Genomic DNA, 5,983 nt, shown 5'->3' with positions numbered 1-5,983 from the left:
GTCAGGGACACGGCATAAGGAAGTCAAAAGGCTCGGAGTCTTAGCCAGGCATAGTTCAGGGTCGCCGTGCCGAGGTGATGGATAGATTGAAGGTTTTATAGGGAACATCAAGGTCGGCTCCGCACACTGAACACAGCCTGTTACCAGGGTGCACTGTCGTGGAAGTGCTCCGAGCGCGCACCCGCCCTTAACACGTTTTTAAAGTAACTTTGAAATATGATTTAAGCACAATGAAATGAGTTAAGCACACTGAAATGTCAATGTCAGCCTCCTGATGAACTTACGTTAACGATGTCAAACTTTTAGTATAACGGTTAAGGGCCCGTTACGTCAGCGCGTACCGGCATACACTCACTCACGCGCAATCATTCACCACTCCAAATACCCACAGCACCGAAAGGGTTAAGCACAGGATGCAGATGCAGCCACGCACTCACTCACTGGCACCCCCCGACGTAAGACTCGCCCCGCAGCGGTTTAGACCCCCTATCAAGGGGTGAAGTGTCCGATCGATCACACGACACGGACTTCAGACGTTCACACGTCTGAAAGGGGGTCTCACAACCGACAGCGACGCGCCTAACAACCGTCACACCTGACAGTTGACACAGTTACAGTCACGCACACATTCGCACACGGACTCACTCACTGACACGCTCAGACGTAAGACTCGCCCCGCAGCGGTTTAGACTCCCCCTATCAAGGGGTGAAGTGTCCGATCGATCACACGAAACGGACTTCAGACGTTCACACGTCTGAAAGGGGGTCTCACAACCAACAGCGACGCGCTAACATTTCCAGACTAAAAAATCCCAGCACACGGACCACCAGCCGTACCACACGACTGACCACAGGAGTATCTGACCGCTCTTGGACGCCGCCGCCTGACTATACTTCCGATAACGTTTAAGATTACGGCCGATGACGCACCCGCTTCCTAACGCCCAATACGATTGGCCGCAGCCTACAGTTGGCCGTCGACATTGACCACCCGGACAGACAGAGTGGCCCTCCCACTCAAGGAGCAAGGGCTTCCTCCGGCCACTCCGGGCTCAACGTCATAGCAATTGGGTGAAGGACGGCACAACGCGGGGTACATCCGATCGTCGCTCGACAACCGAACTAAGATAACGCCCCATAACGCACCCGTATGACGCCCGATCCTGGCGCGCGCACAGAACCTCTCTGTATACGACATTCCGCGTCCGATGGTTGTGCGTGGAAAGCACCTCGACTGAATCAAAGCTGCCTACGCGCGAGAGAGCCACGTAGAACTGGCCATGAGTGAAGGCCGGGGATGGCAGATATATGCCCACGCGTCGCTTAGTCTGCCCTTGGCAGCGATTGATGGTCATGGCGAATGACAGCTTGACGGGGAACTGACAGCGGCGGAATGGTCGGCCGATGCGGAATCGACAGCGCTCACCACCAGAGGGAGGCGCGGCAAAAACAGCGTCTCGCCACGCGCGACTCCACTGGCGATTCGCAGCTCGAGCACGTTGGGCGCGGCGCGCAGCGTGCACAGCGTGCCGTTCACGACGCGCGGAGCGTCGAGGTTGCGCATCAACACGACCGGGGCGCCGACCTTGACCTGAAGTCGATGCGACGGCATGCCCGACACGTCGATCGCGTTGAGCACCTCGGTGGGCACCGGAGGCCCGTGATCCTCGTTGTCGTCGTCACTGATGGTGTCGACGCTAGCGTACGTGACTGTTTCGCCGGGCAGAAGGGCCAGCGCGGCCTCATTCGCCCTGTCAACGGTCGCATTTAGCGGCGAGAGGATGGCGCGCTCATGCAGCCACTCTTCATCACGGTGTCGCCCGGCCATGTCAGGGAAAATGCGATCGACCAAGGCGGCGAGACTGCGCGCCGGACTGACCACCAACTCGGGCACCTGCACCGAGGGCTGTGCCACGACGGGCAGCCGGCCGTCGCCGACGCGCAGCAGGAAGTTGGCGAACTCACCGGCCTGATCGTCGCCGTTCAACGCCCGCATGTTGGTCGCGAGCTCCATGGTGTCGATCCGAGGCCACATGGGCGATGACTTGAGGCAGGCGTCAACAACCTCTGCGCGCCGCCGCGCTTCACCACTGGCAGGATCTGTCTCCAGTCGCCAGAGAGCAGCGTCAGAACGCCGCCAAACAGCTCTTGCCTGTCGCGGACGTCTTGGAGAGCCCGGTCGACCGCCTCAGTGGCGCGCCGGTTCGTCATGGCCGCTTCGTCCCATACAATGAGGCGACAGCGGCGAAGGTAGTCGGCCTCGGGAGAGCGGCGATCAATGCCGCAGACGTTCTCGTTGTCAGGATGCAGCTGCAGAGGGATCTTGAACCGATGATGGGCAGTCGTGCCGCCCTCCAACAGGCTGGCTGCGATGCCGGATGTGGCCACTGCAACTGCCACGTGTCCCCGGCTGCGCACCTTGGCCAGCAGCAGGTTCTCCAAGAACGTCTTCCCGCAGCCGCCTGGAGCTTGCAGGAAGATGACACCCGACTCGTCATTGTCCAGCCGTCGCAGCACCTCGTCATAGACGGCGCGCTGGTCATCCGTCAGACGCGGCTCGTCGCGCTCAACGCGATCGGCCAGAGCGGCCGGGTCGTACTCGGGACCGCCGGGCGGCTCGTCGTCGTCGCCATCGGCGGCGGCGGCGGCGTCCGGCACCGGCGGCACGGCAGTCCGTACTCCGCCAGAGATCTGCCGCGCAGCCGGCGGAGAATGCCAGCGATCTTCCGCAGCGCCTGCTGGCGCACTTCGTCCTCGGTGAGACCACGTCTGCCAGCCGCGCGAGCGGTGCGCTGACGGCGAGCGATGTCCTCGGACAGGGCGTCCGCGAACCTCATCCACAGCGCCATGGGATCGCACGTAGCCTCTCCCTCGATCAGAATCAGAGCGAAGAGAGGAAACGCAAACCACCTGCAAAGCGCGTCACACTCGCCTCCTCCAGTGCGCGCGCCCAGTGCGCTCCGTCCTCGAGCAGCCCCAGTGCGGAGCACGCCTCGCGCATGGTGGCACACACGCGGCCATCGACCGTGCGGAGGTGCTCGTAAGAGCGCGGACCTCGGACGCTGTGAAGGAGCAGGCGAAGAAAGAAAACTTCGCCCGCGCGCGGCGTCGTGGTGTACACGCGCGACAGAGTCTCAGAGGCAACCACGCCCGGCACCTCGGGGTGAGGCTGGCCACGGACGCGGCGTTTCCAGTGGGCCGGACGGGCGTCTGCGCCCCGGCCGCGTCGCACCTGCCACGTGTAGTATCGCGGCACCTCTGGGTAGAGGAGTGTCGCCGCGAACGCGTCACGCTGGCACAGCTCAAAGAAGGCTGTGAGCATGGATGGATTAGCCTGCTCGCCCGCGATGACCGCTTCCAGGTTTTCGTCGCCGCGGAACACGACACGTCTCTCGTCGTCACCGAGATGCAGCTGCAGCGCCGCTGGACCGGCGGATGATGGACGTGGACTGGTCGGTCGAGCAGCCGCCACGCTGCCTCCATGGATCCCAGGTACCGGCTGTTCTGATACTGGGTCACCTCGTCAACCACGCCGTCGGGCTGCACGGCGAACATGATCCTATCCGAGCCTTGGTGACGTACTTGATGCAGTAGCGGATCGCTCCCATCGCGTGCGTGATCAGCTCGACGTTGACGTGTGAGTCCAGCGCGCGAAGGATGTGCGGATTGTAGGGAACGATCCAGCGGTTGTCGATTTCCACACCGCGCCGTCCGGGCGTCCGCGCACGTTGACGCCGTCTCCGGCGGCGCCCGCCTGTACTTGGGATAGCTGCGCTCTGGCAGCTCTGTGGCCTCCAGATACGGGCGCGGATAGCCGACGCTACAGCGGCCGCCTTCATGCAGACCGCCTGCGGGTTCAGCGCGCCGCACGGACCATGCACATCTTGGTGCAGACGATCGCGTGCAGTTCCGGATCGGTCTCGGGATGGCAGCTCAGCGCACACGCAGTGTCCACGTCTTCGGCGCGAGGTTTGTCGGCGGGCACGACCACAGCAGAAGGTGAGCGTGCGGCAGGCCACGCTTCTGCCACTCAATCGTGTGCAGAATGGCCCGCTGTCGACCAGGATGCCGCCCCGCAGCTGCTTCAGCAGCGCTGCAGCTTGAGGTCAAACCTGATGACAAACGTCAGGGTGGTCGCACGGCCGATCGTAGTCGCCGGCCTCTCTCAGGGGTAGAGGGTGCGCAGAGTTTGCTCAATCTCTGGCCAGGCCGGGTTGCACGTCACGGTGATGAAAAAGTCGGCGGCGCCAAAGTCTCGAACGTAGCAGAGAGCGTCTTGTAGTTTGGCCATCATGAAGCGCGGACTACTCGTTACGGATGCCGGCAGCACCACGCGCCGTCCGACGGCTCGGCCGTGCTCCTCGCCGTCAGCCAGCGCGTCTCGCACGCCGCGGATGGTCTCGGCGCGGAAGCCGTTGAAGCCGTCTGGTTCGCGCGACATACGACAGACGACTCGACTCAGCTTTTGCCTCAGTGTCCACAGGTACTGTTGAAACAGCCGGCCCCCTCGCGGATGAGATTGAAATGACCGGTCGGAAGCGCATGTGGAACGCACCATACTGACGGATTGTGACGCCGCGCTCGGCTTCAGCTCGAGCGACCACCCGTCCGTGCCGCGCGGGTGCAGCAGCACATAGAGCAGCGGGTCGTACTGGCGGCTCAGTTCGTCGATGCGGAACAGTTGTCCGCCGCGCTCGCGAACGACGATGTCGCGCCGGCCCCCATCATTGGGCATCAGGACCGCCACTTCGCGAACCGATCGGTAGATTGAACGGCGCTCGTGCTACGACAGCGGCCGGTGTTCGGCCGACAACACGATCCGGCAGTTCGGCACACCGCGCGCCATCAGCAGAGCCGGCTGGAGCGCACGCACGTAGTTGTTGTGCTCGTGCAGCATGCCAAAAGGATGTCGAGAACGGCTTGTCGAGGCGCGCCACACATGGTGGCACGTCGCGCGGTGGCCTCGTCTGCGTCGAGGAAATACACCTGCATGAACTGCTCTCGCCGCCGCGAGCGGGCAGTAGAGATCCCATACGATGACACACGCTACCCTGAACGGTGAAAGCCGCGTGATACGCCCGTCGTGTCGGACGACGTTGCACCCCATACTGGCCAGCTGGAAGGCCGTGTTGTAAGCGCGAATTTTGCCCCGAAACTCGTCATAGAACGCCGTGCGGGGGTATCAGCCACCATCTCGTCGGCGGCGGGGGATGGAAGTCAAGCTGCACCTTGCCCTGATGGCAAAGGCGCTGCGGGTCGGCACGCCAGCGCAGCGCTCCACAATGGGCACAGACGGTGTCCATTCGGCACAGCTGCATGCCAGCCGGCGGCTCGAACTCGGCGGGGACATAATTGCGAGCCAGCAGGTGTGGTCGCCTCGACGACGGGCGGGCGCGTCCACCGGAGCCTGTCCATCAGCGCCCCACTGCCTCCGCGTCGTGCGCATCGGCCGCGGGCTGGCGGGCCGCTGCGCCGTCTGGCGCATCGACCGCTGCCGCCTCCACAGCGTCTACAGCATCATCGGGCGTGTGGGGCCTCCTCTCCTACGCGCCGCCCACTGCCTCCGCGTCGGGCGCATCGGCCCGCGCGCGCCGCGCGCCGTCTAGAGCATGAACGCTGCACCTCCACAGCGTCTACAGCATCATCGGGCGTGTGGGGCGCTCCTATCCTACAGCGCCGCCACTGCCTCCGCTCGGGCGCATCGGCCGCGGGCCGGCGCGCCGCTGCGGTCTAGCGCATCGACCGCTGCCACCTCGACAGCGTCTACAGCACCATCGGGGTGTGGGGGCCTCTCCTACAGCGCCCACTGCCTCCGCGTCGGGCGCATCGGCCGCGGGCCGGCGCGCCGCTGCGTCGTCTGGCGCATCGGCTACTGTCGCCTCGAACAGCATCTACAGCACCATCGGGCGAGTGCGTGCACCTCTCTACGCGCCGCCCAATGCATCGCGCCGGGCGCGACGTCGCGACACCGCCCACCACCGGC

Source organism: Amphibalanus amphitrite, unplaced genomic scaffold (assembly GCF_019059575.1).
Source record: "Amphibalanus amphitrite isolate SeventyFive unplaced genomic scaffold, NRLGWU_Aamphi_draft 002634F_arrow, whole genome shotgun sequence".
Lineage (NCBI taxonomy): Eukaryota > Metazoa > Arthropoda > Thecostraca > Balanomorpha > Balanidae > Amphibalanus > Amphibalanus amphitrite.
Note: the sequence above shows the minus strand (reverse complement) of the source record.